Source organism: Chiloscyllium punctatum, chromosome 9, assembly GCF_047496795.1.
Source record: "Chiloscyllium punctatum isolate Juve2018m chromosome 9, sChiPun1.3, whole genome shotgun sequence".
Classification (NCBI taxonomy): Eukaryota; Metazoa; Chordata; class Chondrichthyes; order Orectolobiformes; family Hemiscylliidae; genus Chiloscyllium; species Chiloscyllium punctatum.
In genome coordinates, this window is record NC_092747.1 from 107,089,750 (window position 1) to 107,112,872 (window position 23,123).

A 23,123-nucleotide genomic window follows, 5' to 3' on the forward strand; every position below is an offset into this window, starting at 1 on the left:
TGATAAGATTGTTTTGAAGGAGAGTCACTGCAACTTGAAATGTTAACTCTGTTTCTCTTTATCCATAATTGCTACTAGACCTGGTGAGTTTCTCCAGCACTTGTCATTTTAAAATGCAATAAGCACATAACACACAGAGAGATCAACTTCAGCTGTACGATGGCACAATAAGTCAAGTTTATCACTAACTCTCCTAAGTTGAGACAATGATACTCTAATAAAATTATACTGAATCTGATTATAGTTTTCTTTACACTTTGTTTGTTTCAACATCTAAAAGGGTTTTGAATATGAAGTTAAAGATTGTGTATCCATTTAAAGTAGAATAGTCATGTTATAACTATCTTTGATTGACTATATATCCGCCTCTCAGTGTTAAAGGAATACAGCATTGAATATTTGCTTTGGGTAGTCACTATTACTATAAGTAATGATTATCTTTAAATATTATATAGTCTAGGATACTGTATTCATCAAAATATACACTAGAATTAATTCTGATAACATATTCATAAGCAATTCTAAAAGAATTTGCAGGCTCATTTCTATATTCGTACAAGCCCACATTGAGATAAAAACATCCTAGAATACCTGGTAGGATTTTAATTGGTAAACTTAAAAGGAAAGCTATTTCTGCTATAATATACCTTTCGTTATATCCACATTGAGATAACTCTACAGGTTTAAAAAATCTCCAAGTAGGTTAAAGAGCATTTCATTATCAGACTAAGTCTTTAGCTAGTGATGCTGAATAAGTTCCTTTAATGATCTGGAATTTCTCTTAGTTGATATTTTAAGCTGTCAATAAGTGTTTACAACATAGTTCATGTTTTTTAGGTGGTGGTAAAGGTAGAACAATCAATGGTCTCAAGCAAGAAATAAGGCAAAATTGACAAGAGCCCTGATTAATCAATAAATATGTTATAGCACAAAAAAACCCCACAAATTCTGTAACATCCCTGGGAAACTTGACAATGACTTTTCCGTTAAGGAGAGAGCTGTTGCACATCCTGAGCTACAATGACTGCCGAATGTTGTCAACTCTGACATCACATCAACTTCACATTTGGACTGAGACAGGATAATTGCATAGTAGATGTTACATAGCCCATTGATTTTCATTTCTCCTACCTACCAGTTCACTCTAACTAATGTCATTCTGTAATAGCAGACCTACATTTTCTTGCATATTTTACAGCAGTGATGTTTTCCTAGCCTGTGTATCTTTGTAGTGGTACTATGTCAGTGAAACAAAGGCCAGTGAAATGATGTCAGCTGACCCAACAGCCTTGGGCGCATGTTTCCATATTCACCACCACGGGCATCAGATCGGCTTTCTTGAGGGTGAGCCCTCGGAAAACGACTGGCCCGGATGGTGTTTCCAGCCATGCACTCAGATCCAGCGTGGACCGACAGGCTGAGTATTTGCAGACATCATTACCTTCTCCTTCCTAAGGTGTGAGGTTCCCACCTGCTTCAGGAAGACCACTACCATCCCATTGCCAAAGAAAAATCAGGCAACATGCTTTGGTAAGTATTACGCAGTGCCTCTGACTTCCATCATAAGAAGTGGTTTGAGAGGTCAGTAATGGCACACAGCAACTTTAGCCTCCCAGATTGCCTTGATCCGCTACAGTTAACCTACTGTCACAAAAGGTCCATGGCAAACGCCATCTCCTTGGCCCTACATTCATGCCTGGAACACTTGAATAACAAGGACACCTACATCAAACTATTTATTGACTTTAGCTCTGTCTTCAACACCATGATTGAAACAAAACTTATCTTGAGACCCTAAGACATAGACTCAGCTTCCCCCTCTGCAAATGGATCCTCACTTTCCTAACCTGCTGACTGCAATCAGTAAGGACAGGTGACAACACCTCCTCCATAATAATCCTCAACACAAGTGCCCAACAAGGCTGCGCAATCAACTGCTTATACACTCACGACTGTGCGGCCACATTCAGCTCTAGCTCTACTTAGAAATTTTCTGGTGACATCACTGTGATAGGCCAGATCTCAAATAACAATGAGTCTGTGTACAGGAAGGATATAGACAGCTTAGTGGCATGGTGCAATGACAACGGTCCCTCCCTCAATATCAGGAAAATGAAAGAGTTGATCATTGACGTCAGGAAGCAGAGTAGAGAACTGGATCTGTCTGTATTAATAGTGCTGATATGGAGGCGATGGAGAGCTTCAAGTTCCCAGGAGTAAATATCACCAAATATCTGTCCTGGTCCATGCACATCGCACTACAATCAAGAAAGCCCATTAATTCCTCTACTTCCTCATAGCGCTAAGGAAATTCAGCACTTCCACACTGACTCTTATCAATTTTTATAGATATACCGTAGAAAGCATTCTATCTGGACGCAACACAACTTGGTATGGCAACTGATCTGCCCAATACTGCAAGAAATTACAGAAAGTTGTGCATTAGCCCAGACCATCACAAAAACCAGTGTTCCATCTATTGACACAGTCTACCCTTGCCTCTGCCTCGGGAAAGCAGCCAACATAATCAAACACACCTCCCACCCTGGTTATGCTCTCTTCCACTCTTTTCGGTTGGACAGAAGATACAAAAGTTTGAAAACACGTACCTAAAGAATTAAGAACAGCTTCTTTCCGGCTGTATTTATATTTCCTCTCATATGTTAGAGTTGATCTTTCTCTGCACCTTCACTGTAGCTGTAATATGTATTCTACATTCTGTTCTATTACCCTGATGTACTTATGTAAGATTTGATGTATCTGGTTAGCTCACAAAGCAATAATTTGTACTGTATCTCAGTGCATGTGACAATAATAAACCAAATCAAATTATATTATTTTTGATAATAGTTATCCTCGGCATCATCTTGCAAATCCATAATTTCTTCCATTAAGAAGGTCAGACCTTTAAAAACGCCGAACGATCACCACTTGTGATTTCTCCTCCAAGTCACATGCAATCTGATCTGAAACTATTTCACTTTGTTCATTGTCAATGGGTCAATCAGATGAAGTGTCAGTCGGGAAACATTTAAGGAACAATGATCAAAACGTTATAAGTTGTTGGTCATTTACTTGATTATTATAATATTATAATATAACCAATTTCAGTGATGACAATTGATAAGGTCAAATCAAAAATTGTCAGGCAAGATGATAAAGTGTCAATGGGATACCTTTAAGGAGAAAACAGATCAGGTACAGTTTGGGTGCATTTCTACAATAGGGAAGGTAGGACAGCCAAAAACAGGGCACCTTGTGTAAAAAAGAAACAGAGAATCGATGAAGCAGGAAAAGGAGCATATGACAGACATTATGTTGACAATGCAATGAGAACCAGACTGGCTATGAAGCGTACAGTTTGGAAGTGATAAAAGAAATAAACAAAGAGTGTATGAGTAGAGGTTGACAGCAAGGAAATCAAAAAGTCTTCAATAGTCTTTTAATAGTAAAACTGTAGCAAGAAAAACATTTGGAATGATTAAGTACCAAAAGGACCACTGATGTGAGCAGGTGGAAAGCTGAGGTACTAAGTGCAGCTGCCTTTATTAAAGAAAAAAGATGTGAAAATCATAATGAAAACAAGTTAGTTAAAATATTTAAATTGAGCCATTGAATGGGTATAGGACAAAATAATCCTGGGATACATGTACGAAGGTCAAAGGGACATACAGCGTGGAAATAGGCCCTTTGGCCCAGCTCGTCCATGCAGACCAGATTTCCTAAACTGAACCAGTCCCATTTGCCTGTGTTTTTCCTATATCCAACTAAACTCTTCCAATCCAGACATCTGTCCAAATGTCTTTTAAATGTTTTAATTATACCTGCCTCTACCACTCATGGAGGCTGAGGGGTGACCTTATAGAGGATTATAAAATCATGACAGACCATAGATAAGGTGAATAGTCAAGGTTTTTTCCCCAGGGTAAGGGAGTCCAAAACTAGAGGGCATAGGTTTAAAATCATTAAATGAAGTAGAGCAGCTTCAGAAAGTGAAGACAAAAAGAAGCACATAAGATTCTGTGCTTTATAAACAGACAAAACGATTACAGTAGCAAGGAAGTTATAATCGACTTGGTCTGGAATAGCGGGTCAGTCAACTAAAATATTGTGTCTAATTTTGGCAGAATACTCCAGAAAGGAGATGAAAGCTTTAGAGAGGGAGCTGTAAATGTTTATGACAATGGTACCAGAGATATGATACTTCAGTTAAATGGTTAAATTGGAAAAGCTGTGCTCTTGTCCTTAGAGAAGAAAGGCTTGGGAATAAATTTGACAGTGATGTTCAAAACCAGCATTGACCCAGGCAGGGTGGAAAGAAAATAATTCTTCCTGTTGAAATAAGCGTCAAGAACCCAAAGGCATAGATTTAAGGTGATTGGTTTTTAAAAATGCAATGGTAACATGAAGAACACCTTTTGTGCAGTGGATGATTAAAATCTGAAATACACTGCTTGAGGTTGAGGTGGAGATGGATACAATTGCAGCTTTCAAAACAGAGTTCGATAAACACCTAAAGGAAATGAACAATGCTGAGCTATGAGAAAATGAATGGAAAGTGAAATAAGTCGAGTCAAGTTTACAGAGGACTGATCCAATGAGCTGAATGGTTACCTCATGCTTTGACTGTCCTATGTTTCTGTGTGTTAAATCAGGCATGTAGCTTTATCATATCAGCATCATCATCAATCTTTTTAATATTTCAGAACAGTAACTAGTCAGAATTATTAATCTCTTATGGCTAAAGCATCCATTCCATTTATTACAATTTATTAGAAAGCATTTACTGCATACAAACAATCCATTCAGCAGAACAGCTCCATGATAGTGTTTATCTTCTGCACAAATCTCTTCCCATCCTTCTTCATCTCACCACGACAACAATTTGGCCATTTCTTTCTCCCGCATGTGTTTTTATATCTGATTCTCAAAAGCATATAAGCTATTCACTTCAACTGCTTCTAGTAAGTTCCAAAATATTGCTCATCTGAAGATCAAGAGGCTCCTCCTGAATTTTCTACTAGACTTATTGGTGATTATCTTATATTTATAATCCCTCATTTTGGTCTCAGTGGTAAGTGAAGACATCTCCATGTCTACTCAAACAAACCTTTTTATAATCATCAAAGTATCTTGGCCTTCAACTCCCCAAGCACAACAGTCTCAACTTCTCCAACCTTTATTACCAAATTTTCTCATCCCTGCAATTATTTTTGTCAGTCTCTTCTGCATTTGCTCCAATACGTTAACATCCTTTGTGAAGTGCAGCACCCAGAACTGTACAGGATACTCTAGCTAAGATATAAATATTATCTTACACAAGTTCAGCATAACAGACCTGCTCTGGTACTCTTTGCCACTTTCACCAACTCCTAAGGTACAGTCTGCTTTATTAACTGCCTTCCCAACCTGCCACTATTTATGAACATATACACTCAGTTCCTGAGAACAATTTAAAGTGGTATCCTTTACTTTAGACTGTCTCTCCATGTTCATTCTCCCAAAATGTATAACTTCACATTTCTCCTTATTGAACTTTATCAGCCATCTATCTGCCCATTCCACCAATTTTTTCACTGTCATTTTGAAGTGTTATACTATCTTTGTAGCTCACAATGTTTCCATGCTTTATAACATCCACCAACTTTGAAATCATCCCCTGCACACGAAGATCTAGATCATTATTATAAATCATGAAAAGACAAGAGTCCCTGCAATAAATCCTGGGAAACTCCACTGCAGACTATCCTCCAGTTCAGAGAAATATCCATTATCCATTCTTTTCAAATTTCCATTTCTCAGCCAATTTTGTATCTGTGATGTAACAATCCCTTTTATTCCTTGACTTTTACTTTTTTTCTCACAGTCAGATGTACAATGCAGTGTTAAATACCTTTTGGAAGTCCATGTACACTACATCAACAGCACTACTATCATCAACCATCTCCATTCCTCTTTCCCTCAGGAAATCCATGTTGGTTCAGTTTAAGTAACCCATACATAATCATGCGGCTATTAATCCTATTCTGGTTCTTTTGTTCCAAAAGGCTTCCCCCATCCTCAGAACAAAACAGATTAGTCTGTAATTGTTGGGCTTATCCTTGCACTATTTGTTTTGAATGAGGGGATGATGTTTGCAACTCTCCAGTCCTTTGGCACCACCCCAAGTCTTAAAATGACTGAAAAATTATGGACAGTGATTCCATTCTTTCCACTCTACCTTCTTCCTGTGACCTTGGATGCATCTCATCAGATCTTGGACCCTTCCCAAGTTTACGTTCAGCTGGTCGATCCAAAGTTGAAAAGTGTGGTGCTGGAAAAACACAGCAGGGCAGGCAGCATCTGAGGAGCAGGAGAATCGACGTTTCAGGCATGAGCCCTTCTTCAGGAATGAGGCTGGTGTGCCAGGTGCGCTGAGATAAAAGGTAGGGGGGAGGGAATTTGGGGGAGGGGCACTGGGAATACGATAGGTAGAAGGAGATGAGGGTGAGGGTGATAGGCCGGAGAGGGGGTGGGGGCGGAGAGGTCAAGAAGAAGATTGCAGGTCAAGAGTACCTGGTCTATCCAAAGCCCTCTTTATAAATTTTGATCCCTTTTAGCGACTGAATTTCTTCTTCTTTTATAAACAAAGGAGTTGCTTTATTTAAACCTTTGTTTGTCCTTGAGCTGCATTAATATTCTTTAATAAATGATAGCATCTACATTTTTATACCATTCTGCAATATTTATGGCAGAACATCAGTTATGTCCCATTAACCTTGTATGGTAAGCCAGAGACTGATTGCACCGGAGCTTTTAACAAACTGCACTAAAATATTAAACTCAGTAAGTAGTGGCCATGATTTTCCTGACCTGTCAAATATTTCCCATGGCATTTGGTGCCATGGGTGTAATGTTCCTGAAATCTATCCTTCATGCAGTTAAGACATTCACACTTTTTTTGTTGTTGGCAATTTCTTGATAAGCCATAAGATAACATGATCTTGGAGTGTTGCCAACTTGTCACAATTTCCATGCAAGGGATATTTGTGTCCTAAGTGAGCACAGACCTATATCTATGCTGAAAGTGACAGTGAAATTGCTGAAGGATGTTTTTTTTCCCATCATCTGCCCATGTCCTCAGTGATAGATACATTTCCAATTAGATTTAATCTCAAATATCATAACTCGTCAAACAGCCTCCACAGTTATAGATAACATTTCAAGGGCAATGGATTCTACATTTCACTGAACTGGTCATATTAGAATTATAATGATAGCTCTATCAACAATGAATGTTTGTAATGCACAGTGATATAAACAGTGATTCATAATTCAGAGTGTATTAATGAGAAAGCTTCTCAGTGTAGCACCTGCATCCCAGGTTCTCTTTTCGAAATGCTAAATGATATTATCGACTGTTTATTTTACCTGTTACACATTTAATGCCTGGATTTAGTTGTAATAATGAGAGCTATCAATGATAGACATTAGTACAAGGTAAATCTGACAGCAGCTACTGGCCTTGCCTACTTGAATATGGATATTGACGGTTATTGTCAGAGATAATCTCTTCCCTGGTAGCATGTGCTTTTGTGGTCTCTGACAAAAAGACCCAGCACTGACATCATTGCAATGGATGAAATAAGCATAGTTACCTATTAATTCTACACTAAAAATAGCTCAAAAAGTCAGAGTTAGTGCATTTAGGAGTAATTGAGTATTTACTGACAAAATAAGTGAACAACTTCTCTGGATGTGTAAACATAATTTAATCAGTGTGAGGTCTCATTCTCTTGGAGGAAAATGAGTGTTCCAGTTTTAACACAGTTAAACACAGTTTTTGTTTTATTTTGATTGGGGATTTGAAGGCATTCTGTTTTTTATGCCTGGAGGAAGGCAAAGGTCAGACTTCATTGGGAGGAACTCCTGTCCTTGAGAGCCACTGGGCAATCTGATTCCAGGAGTGCAACTTCTGAGTAGGGGGCACTGGTAGAACTGCAAAAAGTCCCTGGGATAAAGAAGACATGGAGACAGATCAGTCCAGAATTCTGGACAGGAAGGAATACCAGGTACCCTAGGAAGGAAGGTGAGGCATGGGTGTGTTTTTCAGGCATGGGGGGGCCAGTTGTGGAAGAACAAAGGGGAAAAAAGTCTTGATGTCCCCTGATGTTCACAGGGTACCCAACAGAAGATCCACCCTTCTTGCCTTCATAACAATTCACCCAACTCACCTCTGCCCACCTCCCACATTCCACGTGTTATGGTGGGGAGGGTAGATTGAGGGCCTTAAGTTGGCAGTAATTAGTGATTCAATGGTCTCAGTAGACAAGTAAGCTAGTGGGGATCTTACTCAATCTTCATCTGTGGGGAGCATGGCTGAGATGGGTGGGCTAGCATCAAGATAAGCCTGAAGCATTTGCAGCAATCTTAAACCACAAGCGCCAAGTGGATTAACCATCTTGGCATCATCCAGTGGTCCCCAGCGTTACAGATACCAGCCTTCAGCCAATTCAATTCACTCCACGTGATATCAAGAAATTATTGGAGATACTGGATACTGCAAAGGCGACAGGCCCTGACAACTTTCCTGTCATAATAATGCAGAATTTGCCGCTTCTCCAACCAAGCTGTTCTAGTCCAGGTATGACCCTCATATCGACGCAAATGATAATTGCCCCAGCATGTCCTGTATATTAAAAAAAGGACAAATCCAATCCAAGCAATTACTGCCCTCTCAGCCTACTTTCAGTTATCAGTAATGTGTCATCCATAGTGTTATCAAGCAGCACCTGCTCAGCAATTACCTGCTCAGCGATGCTCAGTTTGGGTTCCACCAGGGCCACTCAGCTCCTGACTTCATTACAGCCTTAGTTCAAACATGGACAAAAGAGCTGAATTCTAGTGGTGAGGAGAGAGAGACAGCCCTTGACATCAAGGTTGCATTTGACCAAGTGTGGCACCAATGAGTAGTGGCTCAGTGGTTAGCACTGCTGCCTCACAGCACAAGGGACCTGTGTTCAATTCCTGCCTCAAACAACTGTCTGTGTGTAGTTTTCACATTCTCCCGTGTCTGTCCTCCGGGTGCTCTGGTTTCCTCCCACAATCCAAAGATGTGCAGGTGAGGTGAATTGGCCATGTTAAATTGCCCATAGTGTTAGGTGCATTAGTCGGGGTAAATGTAAGGGAATGAGTCTGGGTGGGTTGCTCTTCGGAGGGCCGGTGTGGACTTGTTGGGCTGAAGGGCTTGTTTCCACACTGTAGGTAATCTAATCTAATCAAAACTGGTATCAGGGGCCAAACTCTCCACTGGTTGGAGTCATGCCTGGCACGTTGGAACATTGGTTGTGGTTGTGGTTGTTGGAGGTCAGTCATCTCAGCTCCAGGACATCTCTGCAGGAGTTCATCAGGGTACTGTCCTAGGTCCAACCATCTTCAGCTGCTTCATCAATGACCTTCCCTCAATCATAAAGTCAGAAGTGGAGATGTTTACCGATGTTTAGCATCATTTGTGACTCCTCAGATACTGAAGCATTCCAAGTTCAAATGCAACAAGACTGGAACAAAATCGAAGAAAGTGACAAGTAGCATTCATGCTACACAAATGATAGGCTCTGACCATCACCAGAAAGGGACAGTCTAAACACCATCCCTTGACATTCAATGGTGTTACATCACTGAATCCCCCACGATCAGGTTTAACTAACAGTTGACTTAATGCTGATTGCCAGTATGTACAAAGATATTTTTCTAGTATTCTTCACATGAAGAAAGTCTGGCTCTGATTTTTTGATCATGTTTGCTTGTCGCAAACTCTCTGTTAAACAAAACTATTTTCTTTCTATCCAGCCTATTCCGCAGCCTGAGTATCTTCAAAGCAATCATACCTTAACCTTTGAAATTCCAGGGAATACATCCAATGCTTGCCTGATAAAAAAAAAGCAGACTGCTACGGATGTTGGAAAAACTCAGCACGCCTCGTTTGTGTAATGTCTCCTTGTAATTAACCATTGGAGGCCCAGCACCATTCCAGTACATTGCCACTGCAATTCCTCCAAAGTCAGTGTGTCATATCTGAAGTGTTTCACTCAAAACTGCCTGCAGGATAGTAACACATAAATAGGATCAATTAACGAGAATGCATTTTGTGACAAATTTGCTTACACCAGTTGAAAACATTGCAGAAAACAAAGAGAACTAAAATAAAATATTAAAAAAGAATGGATAGGTTAGGAAAATGAATTAAGAATAGCACGAGCCAGTAAAAGTACCTCAATCTAAATCTTGTGAAATCTTATTGGCTGAGCAGGGAGAGATGTTGACTGCAGCATTATGAGTGGGAATGGCTTTTGTTTTCCCCTCTTTATATGAATGATCTGCATACAGATACTATTAGGAAGCTTATTCAATTTGCAGATAGAGAGAGGAGGTTGGATGAAGGTTACAGTTAACGCAATGCAAAAGGATTTAGATCAATTATGCAACTGGGAGACAAATGGCAAATTCAATGTAATGCTGGCAGATGCAGTGTTTTGTATTGAGTGAAACAAATATGTGCAAGGGCAGTATGCAATGAAGGGAATAAAATTAGCTCTGGAAGATTTACATCCTGGATTCACTGCCGATTCATCACTATCAATGGTGAGACGGTCTGGAGGAACAGTTTGTGACATACAAACAGTAAGTTAAAATGTAAAAGCAGACAGAGATTATGCTGAAAAACTAAAGTAAAACCTGAAGGTGCTGGAAATACCCTGCAGGTCACACAGCACCTGTGGAGAGAGAGAATTTGAGTTAATGCTTCAATTCTCTGATCTCTCATCAGTTCTCATTCCATTAGGAGAACTGACAAAGAAAGCTCAGTTACCATGGTAAGATTTAAGGACCATCTGAAAAGTGGAGAGAAAAGCAAAGAGGTTGAGGGAAAAGATTTCTGATCCAAGAGTTCGGGGATCTCAAGGGGTGAATGCCAATAGATGAGCAAACGAACTTGGGGGCAAGCAAGAGGCTAAAATGAAAGATGATAAGGATTTTTAAATGCAGCTACATGTTATAGAGGGAGGAATTTACAAGGCTACAGAGAAAGAGGGTGAAAATGGAACTAATTAGTTAGCTATTTCAGATTGAAGTACCCAGGTATCCTGTAGCCTGCAACAGTGGCACTGCTGCCTCACAGCGCCAGAGACCCAGGTTCAATTCCCGCCTCAGGTAACTGTCTATGTGGAGTTTGCACATTCTCCCCGTGTCTGCGTGGGTTTCGTCCGGGAGCTCCAGTCTCCACTCTCCTCTCATAGTCCAAAAATATGCAGATTAAGTGAATTGGCCATGCTAAATTGCCCGTAGTGTTAGGTGAAGGGGTAAGTGGAGGAATGGGTCTGGATAGGTTGCTCTTCAGAGGGTCGGTGTGGACTTGTTGGGCCGAAGGGCCTGTTTCCACACTGTAAGCAATCTAAGCAAAATCAGGGCAGCAATTCCCAAAGCAGGACATACGCACTGAGTCCTGGAGCAGGGTGTGGGCGGGAGGCAAGGAGCAGAGTGCGGGCAGTGAGTCCCGGTGCAGGGTGTGGGCGGGAGGCAAGGAGCAGGGTGTGGGCAGTGAGTCCTGAAGCGGGGCGTGCGCAGTGATTCCCAGAGCAGGGTGTGGGCAGTGCGCTCCTGAGCAGGGTATGGGCATTTTGTCCCAGAGCAGGATGAGATTCCAACCTCAAAGAGGAATATAATTGACTGCACTGGGCATCTATGATTCTGTTGTTATATATTGTAGGCTAAAGCCCATGATTGATGCTGAGGTCAGAGTTCAGAATGATTTCTACCTGTATAGAATCTCAAACGGTTTATGAAATTCCTGAGTGAGCTAGACTCCAAACATCTTCCAATATTTGAGGATTAAAATGATGCGAATACCACTATATCACATCCAATGGCATACATGTCAGTAAATATTGGTGTTTTTCTAACACCAAAATGGTCTGCAGTGAATAATGTCATGAACATCCCTCCTAAATGGCACCGTTAGACGACATTGAAGAGTCTTGTTCTTGTTCTCACTTTGTCTGAAATGATGTCGAATGGAAATGCAGCTTTTACCTTTCTCAAACTCCATGGTATTCACTCTCAGTTTGATTCACTGCATTGTAATGTTTCTGTTTGATTAAGAAAATTAGAAAGAAATTGTAAATATATGGCCGATGCAACTACAATGTCCCTTCATTATAAAGTGCTTCAAGTATTCAAATATTATATTCCTCAACTGTAAGAGATGTTTTATGTTGTTTCACTAGATCTAGATATCTAGGAATCTACATATATTCCAATACATCAATAGATGTACATTATTCTTCAGTTCCCTGTCTGAAGAGAAGGGTCCTGGTCTGATCCCAGCAACGCCAAACCAAGCTCTACCAAAAATAGGATATGGAATTAAGTCCCAAATCTATCAGAACTCTGATCAAATCCCATGCTGTTGCATTAATTTGTTCCACCATAGGTTTCCAAGGGGTGCTCAGAGGAGTCTTGAGTTGAAGTGGCAATATGCACTTTTATACAAATGTTGCAGGTTTGAGCTATGGTTAGTGTTGTAAAGGCTTCCCTTTGTTTTCCATCACTTGCAGGAATCTCTTCTGCTCTATCTACAATTGACATTAATTGAAAGGATTTAAATTGCGATGCTCCACCTATTGACCACTTATAAATTACCTTCTTTGGCTATCGTTATGGACCAGGCCAGGCCCCCTCAAAATATCTCTCCACCCTGGAGGCTTCCTGCCTCTATTCCTGATGAAGGGCTTTTGCCCGAAACGTTGATTTTCCTGCTCCGCGGATGCTGCCTGACCTGCTATGCTTTTCCAGCACCACTCTGATTTAAACTGTGATTTCAATCTGCCTGGCTGCAGAGTTTAGTGATTGTGGCAGGGTCAGAAGTTCAAGCATTTCAAGTCCTCATTATTCAAGGTGAAATCTTCCAAACCCTTGAGACTACAGCAAAAAAAAACAGACTTAAAGCGTTGTCACTCTTGTTAGGTGAAACTGGGAATGGCATGCATGGGGTGTTCAAATCCTGACCTTCAGAGGTCATCTAAGTTTATCTATTAGCTGGATGAACACGTTGAAGTGCTTTTGGTCTTTGCAGAAGTGAAAAATGGATGACAGTGAAACAAACAAAAACAGAAATCGCTGGAAAATCTCAGCAGGTTTGGCAGCATCTGCGAAACCAAAGTTAACATTTCGGGTCCACGGCTTGCAATGTTAAGTCAGCTTTCACAAAGGACAGCAGATTTCTCCAGTAATTTCTCATTTTATTTGTTTCAGTTCTCCAGCACCAGCAGCATTTTTTAAATTTTAATGGGCAGTGATGAATTGGCAACCAGCACAGAGGAGACGGCACCCAGTTTGGAAGAGGGTGTGCCCAGTGTGGAGGAGAGGAAACCCAGTGTGGAGGAGAGTGTGCCCAGTGTGGAAAAGCATGCCCAGTATGGTGGAGAGTGTACCCAGTGTGGAAGAGCATGGCCATAATGGAGGAGAGTGTACCCAGTGTGGGAGAGCATGCCCAGTGTGGAGGAGAGTGTACCCAGTGTGGAAGAGCGTGCCCAGTATGGTGGAGAGTGTACCCAGTGTGGAAGAGCATGGCCATAATGGAGGAGAGTGTACCCAGTGTGGGAGAGCATGCCCAGTGTGGAGGAGAGTGTACCCAGTGTGGAAGAGCGTGCCCAGTATGGTGGAGAGTGTACCCAGTGTGGAAGAGCATGGCCATAATGGAGGGGAATGTACCCAGTGTGGAAGAGCATGCCCAGTATGGAGGAGAGTGTGCCCAGTATGGGGAAGAGTATGCCCAGGATGGGGTAGAGTGTACCTAGTGTGTTGGAGAGTGAACCCAGTATGGGGGAGAATGTACCTACTGTGTTGGAGAGTGTACCCAGTATGGGGGAGAGTGTATCCAGTATGGGGAAGAGTGTACCCAATATGGGGGAGAGTGTACCCAGTATGGGGGAGAATGTGTCCAGTATGGGGGAGAGTGTACCCAGTATGGGGGAGAGTGTATCCAGTATGGGGGAGAGTGTGCCCAGTATGGGGGAGAGTGTATCCAGTATGGGGAAGAGTGTGCCCAGTGTGGGAGAGAGAGATTGAGCCCCCATGGGGAAAGCCCAGCGTGGAGCATCTGCAGACCCATGGCTAAAGAAGGACACTAATGTTGAACTTTTCACTTTATTTCTTTGTTTTTTCTGCTTTATACTATGAAGACTGTAATGCTGAACTTTTAACTTTATATCTTTATTCTTCTAATTTATACCTAAGATTTTGTACTGAGGTATCATGGGGCCGAAGATGGTGCCAGAAACTTTGTACACCTTTCACTGTACTTCTCTATCCCTTTGCTTGAGTAAACATGATAATGAAAACCTAATTCTAATTCTCTTTCATATCTTTTGCCATTCAGATCAATGATAGAACCAGCTGCCGACACGCTATCAGGTAATTCTCGCTTCTTCTTTTGTCAAAATATAAATTTTAGCCTTGCAGTGGGGAAACTTGAACTTGTTTCTTGGGCTGTGGCCATCTATTTCTTCACTATTTCACAAAATTTAAGGTTGTTTTTGTACTGCTCTGTAAGATGAACCAAAGCTCCTGCTGCCGAGCCTTATTTTGACTGACACAAATAATGTCAAGATAAAACTGTACCTTATCATCCACAAACTGCCTCATTCATCACAAAGGCTGCAGCCAAACATATTTACATAATGCATGGTGGCAAAGCATCCCAGTGTGTTTGATCGGCCCTAAATTTATCTTTGAAGTGTAAATATTTTTCAGTGACTCAGTTGAAAAAACAGGCATGCCTTTTATCTATTCAATATCGGGCTGTTATTTATACCATGGATATTCGTTCTTTACTTTCAGATTCAAAGTTTAAAGGACTGCAACTTCAATTTGAATAAAATGCTTTTTTTTCAGACTGATTGAACTCACAGAGCGAAGCATTAATTTTAATTCAATTTATTTTACTTTTATGATGACCGCAGACTAACCCAGGTAATATGAGGTGTTTCCTTTCAAAGGTTGTGCACAACATTTGTCCTTTCAATGGCTGCTTAAATTACTGAATCTTTGGGAAGATGGTGCACTGACCTTTCTTCCTGCCCTTCAAAGATAATCAACTGAAACTCTAGAGTATCTTTCTAACCTTATTATCTACATTAGTCATCAATGCATTGCCTGGTTTCCATGGCATGCCATACCTAAGCAGCTCAGGAATCGCAGTGCTCCATACTATTGTAGAACCTCTGCTTATCTCAGTAACCTTTAATCACCTTCCTAACCAGATAGCTCCTCTTGTATTTCAAAGAGTTCAATTGGCACAGGGTTACGTTTTGTTGATTGTCTTCTGAAACTTTGTGGGAAATATAAAGTTAGAAACTCACTGTTGGTGAATATTAGGAGTCAAATACTTGAAGTGTTCCCATACAATCGCTGGAAAGAGAGACACATGGCTCAGGCTGTTTGTCATGAATTCATCAGGACAAAGGAAAGAATGCCAAATTTCAAATATGATCACAACAATTCTTATTACAGGAGAAAAGAGTTCGGATCCATTGGGAAGTTGATTCTGATTGGCTGAGCTGTTGCTATGGGGGCAGAAATGGAACCATAGGTACCTCAAGCTCATGGGTAATCGAAAAGACACAAGCTTGCATCTGAAAAGGCAGAGCAGACCAGGCAGCATCGGAGGGACAGGAGAGTTGACATTTCAGGTTGGGACCCTTTATCAGGACTGTCCTGATGAAGGGTCCCAACCTGAAATGTCGACTGTCCTGCTCCTCTGATGCAGCCTGACCTGCTGTGCCTTTCCAGTTCCACATTTTTCATCTCTGACTTCCACCATCTGCAGCCCTTGCTATCTCCAACAAGCTTGTGTGCATACTTTTGTTTGTAAAGCTTTTAAAACATCTTTCCTTTTTCAGCAGGAATTTAGTATTATTGTTCCCATGGCACTAACCTGTCAACTACTTTAAATGGGTTAGTGCCCAAACTCCAGTCAGAGAAAGGTGGAAGTCAGACACACGCACACACATACATACACGCACACTCTCTCACTCTCTCTCGCTCTCTCTCTGTCTTATCTTGCATTCTATTCCTCCCAGAACTTCTACAATCCTTCGATGACATGATTTTCACTTGCCTCCTGATGATGAAAGGAGAATAACCTGATACATGACCCACCTCAAGAACTACGAGGGTCCTTGTTTACTATCCAACTGCTGGAGTGAATGCTGATTGTTCACATTAATAAGGACTTGCTCTGTTTCTTATTTACTTCACACAGGGTCATTGCAAGTGAGACTGATGGATCCAGCACAGCAACGGTAAACATTGCTATTACTGACATGCAAGAAAGGTGCATAGAAATGGAGGTGGGAACTGGTACACTAGCAAACCTTGGAGCAGCTACAATCTGCTGCACCGCATCAATATGTAGAGGACTCAGCTGAAGGGCCCCTCAGGGGTAAGCAGGAAGTACAGGCGGGTCCATGTCTGTCATCTTCGATGCCATGAATGGTGCAGTATCGCTGCAGACTGGGGATTTCCTGAGACACAGGAGTCAGAGAACTATCCACCTGCTGGAGTGAGACTTGTGATCTGAAGGAGTGGGTGGCTGACCCAATCCTGTGCTGTGTTGAATTATTATGGCTCCTTCTAAGAAACGGCTGGGGACCTGTGAGGAATCTCTCAATCTCTCAATCCCTCAATGTATCAAGACTGTTTCTAAGGCCATTTGTGCCAGATCACACCACTTCACCTCCTCTCTCTGGGACAAAGTTAGAACTGCCACCCAGATAGTTGGTTTTGGCAATGGAGTGGGTTTCCCCCGGGGGGGGGAGGCATTATCAACTGTACACACATTATGCTGAGGGGGCCGTGTCATAATGCAGCTGAGTTCATCAATAGGAAAGATTTCCATTCCATCAGTGTGTAAGTCAGCTGTGATCATTGGTACGACATCTTGCATCAGGTATCATAGGAGCTGTTGTGATGCCTAGATGCTTGAGAAATCTTATATCGCTGCTGAATTTGAAGAGTCAGCTGCCTCACAATGATGAAGGTCGAAGAGTGTGGTGCTGGAAAAGCACAGCCGGTCAGGCAGCATCCAAGGAGCAGGAAAGTCGACGTTTTGGGAATAAGCCCTTCATCAGGAATGAGGGGGTGGCCCAGGAGGCTGTGAGATATTCCTGATGAAGGGCTTATGCCTAAAACATCGACTCTCATGCTCCTCAGATGCTACCTGACAGGCTGAGCTTTTCCAGCACCACACTTTTCGACTCTGATCTCCAGCATCTGCAGTGCTCACTTTCTCCCTGCCTTACAATGATGGTTATCCTGAGATAAGAAGTACATTCTGCAGTCACGGTAAAATGACTCCATTGCATAACTCCATAACTAAAGTCATGCATCAGATACAATGTAGCCTGATCTACAATTGGAGCCATATGAAGCAGACAGTAGACCTGCTGAGGTTCTGTTGTTTGGACTGATCTAATGGGACCTCACAGTTCATTCCAGACAGAGTGTGCCCCAAATTCCCAGCATGCAGTGCTCTGCAAGCAAAAAGGGGATGTGATGGAGGCTGACAAGCTGGAAGAGCAGGAGCAGTCTTGCGAGAAAGCTGAGGACAGTGAGCAAGGAGAACCATACTCTCTTCGTGATAGACTTAGCGCATTATAAGGACGACAGAACATAATTGACATCAGTTTCCAGTGGTTGAGCTGGATGTCATTTTCTGTTATTTTTTGCTGCTGTTGAATCAAGGTGAAGGCATTTCTGTTTGTGGTGCTCTCACATTGAATAATAATAAGATGCTGGGATCCAGTGGGAATTAGGGACAGAGTAGCAGTGTGTTCGAGAGAAATGCAAAATGGGATGTGGCAAAGGACAGACAAGCTGTGTGACTTGGTGCTTAAACCACAGTCGGTGTAAGAATGTGTATTCAAATATGCAAAGAATTGTCAGCTGTGCCACCTATGTGCCCTGAGAGATATTGGTTTGCGGTACTATTCCCAACATGTGTATGTTGATGGGCAACTCCAGACTACCAATACTGGACCAGGTACATGGCAGCTGGAATGCAAAGGTGTTTGCAGTTCCAGGGATCCCAGAATAACTCTATCGAGCTGAGTGGAAGATTGGACAAACATCAGTTGGGTGGTGCACAAAAGGATATGGCACTTTGTTAATGAGGTGAGTTTGGGATAACAACATGAGAAAACTCATTATGCCTTGCAGAGAGAAACCTTACATAAGCCAAGGTGAAAATATCCCTCAGCTAATTTCTGATAAGATTCAGTTCAGTGCCTTCTGACCGCTTCCTGACCCAGGGAATCACAGAATTGTTATTGTACAGAAGGAGACCATTCAGCCCATTATGAAGACCCTGGACCTCTGGGCATTTTAATTTAATTTTAATTTAATCTCCAGCCTTTTCCCCATAACCCTTCACTTTGCTTCCATTTAAATAATTTTCCAACTTTCTCTTGAAGGCTGCAACTCAACTTCTCTCCAATTCCAAACAGTACATTCCAAACTCTGACTACTTGTGTTAAATATATTATTGCTCATCTTGGACTTGCTTCTATCAAAACGTACTTTGGGCAGTGTAATAACTCCACAGAGGTCAGTATCCTGTCACTAAGTCACCCTTTATTTACCTATGGAAATTTCTTGGCACTGATTCAGTTCCCTCAGAGTCAACTCTCAGAGTGAACAGGACGTAGAACATGCCTACTCTTTTTTTTTCAGAATGAACAGAACCTCACACACTCCTGTTTTTTTTTTCTTCTTTTATTTATTTATTTGTTTATTTATTTATCTATTTTTCCCCCACACTACCGCCTAACTGCGGTAGTGTTTATTTTTTTTCCAGCACCCATATTGTGTGTGTGCAGGTGTGAGACACAGTTCACACTCCTGTTCTTATCTATCAGCCAGGGCTCCCTGATTGGACCTTAATTAACATCCTCAATGAGGGAACTGAGATACTATGAGGTCCACCTGGCTGACCTCGCTACAATCAGAACAGTCTGGATTTTCCAAAGGTCAAGTAATGATGTCGAATGTGTAGATGGGAGTTCCACATGTTGACACTTGGGATCCCCATTGTAGTTGACTAAAAGGGAACTGCTCTGGAAATTGAAGATTCCTTTGGACAATTGCCTGCAGCAGGAACTCTTGGGAGGTATTCATTAAACTTGGAGAATTCAGCAGGTAAGGTTATGAATGTAGTTACTCAGGAAATTTTAGACTGTTGGACACCCACGTTAACTCCTGAGTAAATATTCAACTGGCACTCCAACTCAAGTTATTTCCCCAGAATTACACCTCTGCCAGATTCTGATTTCAAACCTTGCCTATCCTGGACCCGACCACCACACCATCTGCCTGAGAACAAGCCTCCACCCCCTCGGGACCTGACATCACACCCCTCCTCTGGCCTCAGACACAACCCATGCTCCGCTATCGGATTTGAAACAGCCCGTGGGCTGCCCCAACCCATTGTCCTACCCCATCACATAACACCAAATGTCCTTAGTTAGGTCTGAGATGCTCCACCAATCCACACCTTAAAAACCCCATCACCTATCAGGCCCATTTGCCACCTTGCTCTCTCTGCCAACCTGACACTGGCCCCTCCCTTTTGATTTCCTATCACTTACTTGTCCGCCAACCTGGCACACTGTTTACCTGGCACACTCACACACCTGGCACACTACACACTGGGCACATGACTCACCTGGCACACTGATTACCTGGCACAACACACATCTGGCACACTACTCACATGGCACACTACTTACCTGGTGCACTACTAACCAGACACACTAATTACCTGGCACACTACACGCCTTGCCCTCTAATTACCTGGCATACTAATTACCTGGCACACTACACACCTGGCACACTACATTCCGGGTGCACTAATTACCTGGCACACTACATACCTGGTACACTACGTCCCAGGTGCACTAATTACCTGGTACACTACACACCTAGCGCGCTAATTACCTGGCACACTGCACACCTGGTACACTACGTACCTGGCACACTATGCACTAGGCAAACAGTATACCTGGCACACTACTCAAAATAACACACTACTCACCTGACACAATAATTACCTAGCACACAATACATCTGGCACACTACTCACTGAACACACTACACACCTCGCACATTACACACCTGGCACAATACACACCTGGTACGTTAATTACCTAACACTTGACTCAGCTGGCACACTAATTACCTAACACACTGCTCACCTGGCACACTATACACCTGGCACATTAATTATCTGGCACATTAATTACCTGATACATTAATTACCTGGCACATTACTCACCTGCCACACTACTCACCCTGGCACACTATACACCTGACACACTACACACCTGACACACTACTCACTTGGCACACTACTCCCTTGGCACACTACTTACCTGGTGCACTACTTAACTGGCACACTATTCTTATCACACCCTACTTACCTAGTACACTACTGTTACCAACTTAGCAGCATACCTGCTACCAAAATCTGGCACCCTACTAGGCTGGCACTATATTCCTTCAGCACTTGGCACCCAACCCTTGCCACCTGAGTATGAGTCTTACCTTACATGCTTACATCTTGACAGTAGCTGCTTTCATCCACTCTCCTGCTCTATAAAGAACCTGTCTGATTTACAATATGGCTCTGCATTTATGAAGGCGTCCTGATCAAACATCTGATGAGAAATGCAGAATTTGTTTGTCACGGATATCATGAGATTGCCACTCTTCAGAAAATCTGGTCCTTTAAAACCGGTCCTTTGGACTCTTGATCATCCTAAAAGCAGAAACTTACCTCCTCCATCCAGACAGCTCACAATTTTGAAAATTTGTATCAGAACTCCTTTTAGTCTTCCCTTCTCCATGGAAGACAGTCCCAAATTCTCCTGGGAAGATTCAGGAAAAGATATATTTGCAGAGGTGCCAAACATATGGTGGAAGATTCCCAACAGGCCATATCATGTTTTAAGCCATGAAGCCCAGATTTGGACAAAATAGGATCACTCAACCCACTTTCCTGTTAGGACATACATACAGAAACAAGAAGGAAGGCCGATGACATTAATTACGGGGTTATCCTATCAATTTAGGATGATTTAGACTATTTTCTTTTCCATTGCTTAGTGTGCTGAGGCAGTATCAAATGTTTTTGGAGGTGTTGTGGCGGGTTGTTAGATGTTGCTACATCCTCACAGGGATAGCAGAGTATTTGCCGACCTGTTCACAAGAAGGTTACAGCAGGTTCGGTGGCAGCATTGGCACCGCCTCTGAGTCAGCTGCATGACAGGGAAATGGAGTAGAGACTGCTGAGGGGAGAAACTTCACAATTTTCCCACTGCCAATTCCTGAAGCTAGACCCATCAACCCAAAAATATTCATCTTGTTACTCTCTCGAGAAATAGTTTCTGCATTCTCTGTTTTTATTTTAGAGGTGAATTTATACCTTATTCAATTTGGTACCATGTAATCATTGCTCATGAGATTGTATCTTCAACACTGGGAAGGCCAAAGGCAGATAGATGGCTGACCACTCTGTGGTACACCTTTGATTAATCTTTGAAGCATGACTCTAAGGTTCAGATCATCCATCATTTTATGATGGATCTGTGGAGCTGATAAGGCTCAGTGTCACCATTCCACCATCTTCTGTGTTTACTTCAGATTTCCAGTATCTGCAGTGTTTTGCTTTTGTACCAGTAAATCACTGTTAAACCTGGAAAGCAGGTCCTGGCATTTGAGAAGAGGAAGAATAAACTGATAGCCATCATAAAAATTGAGGGTTGGAAAGTTGGATTGAGTATGGAGTTTACCAATATATTGCAGAGGGAATGATTAGCTTGGAATGCAGAAAGGGAGAAGTGAGGAGGATATGTCTGCTGGTTGCCTGATGTTAGATGGTTAAAAATGGAAGACAATGATAGAGGTCAGTGATTGTGGCGAGGGGTAGGGACAGGTAGTGGGTAGATGACCACAATGGAACTGCTATTGTAGGTCTATGAGAGCAGTGAGCAAAAGTGCAAAAAATGGAATGGACAGGTCAAGGATTGGACGATTGAGGAGAAAGAAAAACATTTCAGTCGCTGTGGTATAAAAGAGAGTATCATCCGACCAGATGCGATTGAGGTGGAGGAACGGAACAAGTGAAAGAGTCTTTACAGGACATGGGGTTTGCAAGTGTGAATATTGGTTGATAAACTATCCCTAGAGTGGAGACAGAGAAATAGAGGCAGGGAAAGTAAAGGTCAGAGATGGTGACCAGTGTTCCTGCTAATTTCCTAATTCTTTTGTGCGGAGTTCTGAGGTCTGTGCATACCAACTACTTCCAGATCCGGATGTCAATGCTGCAAACAGCACCAGAATGGGATCGCCAAGTGCAGACCCTCAGAGCAGCCATCCATGCACAGTTTAGAGAAAACAGTGATGGCTACTTTGAGAGGAGGGTGGAAATTGAAAGCAAAGCAATTTTCCACTTCATTGTGTGAGCAAAATGATACCAACACAATCATTTATGTGATAGAATATGAAAAGGTAAGAACGACCTGAGTAGAAGTGAAATAAATCACGTTCTACCTAACCATACAGTGATTCCTTTGTGACAGTAATGCCAACACACAATCCTTGGTGTAAGAAATGTTGCTTTTTAGCCTTTCAAGAACAATCATCAATCATGTTGTACTTTGTAAACATGTAACCTAAGGCAACAGCTTACCTTTCAAAAAGTGTGTAATAATGCAACCACCAGATACAACAGGTGTGTGTAACCTGGAAAAAAGAAAACACCCGTACTCTTCATTGAAGTAAGCGATTGAATGATTTTGTAGATATTGCATGTCAGGTCAAAGGAAAATTGTCAAGAACAAATTGGATTTTGTGTTAGCACGGTTTCGTGTTATTCATCAATCACAATTATAGTGGGATTACAGAGTGCTTTTCCTTTCACATTGCATTGAAGATTTGCTTCAACTCCATTGTTACAATAATTCTCCAGCTTGCATTCACTACTTCAAATCGACTGTTTTGTATCACTGTTACTGCAGAGGAGTATTGCAGTC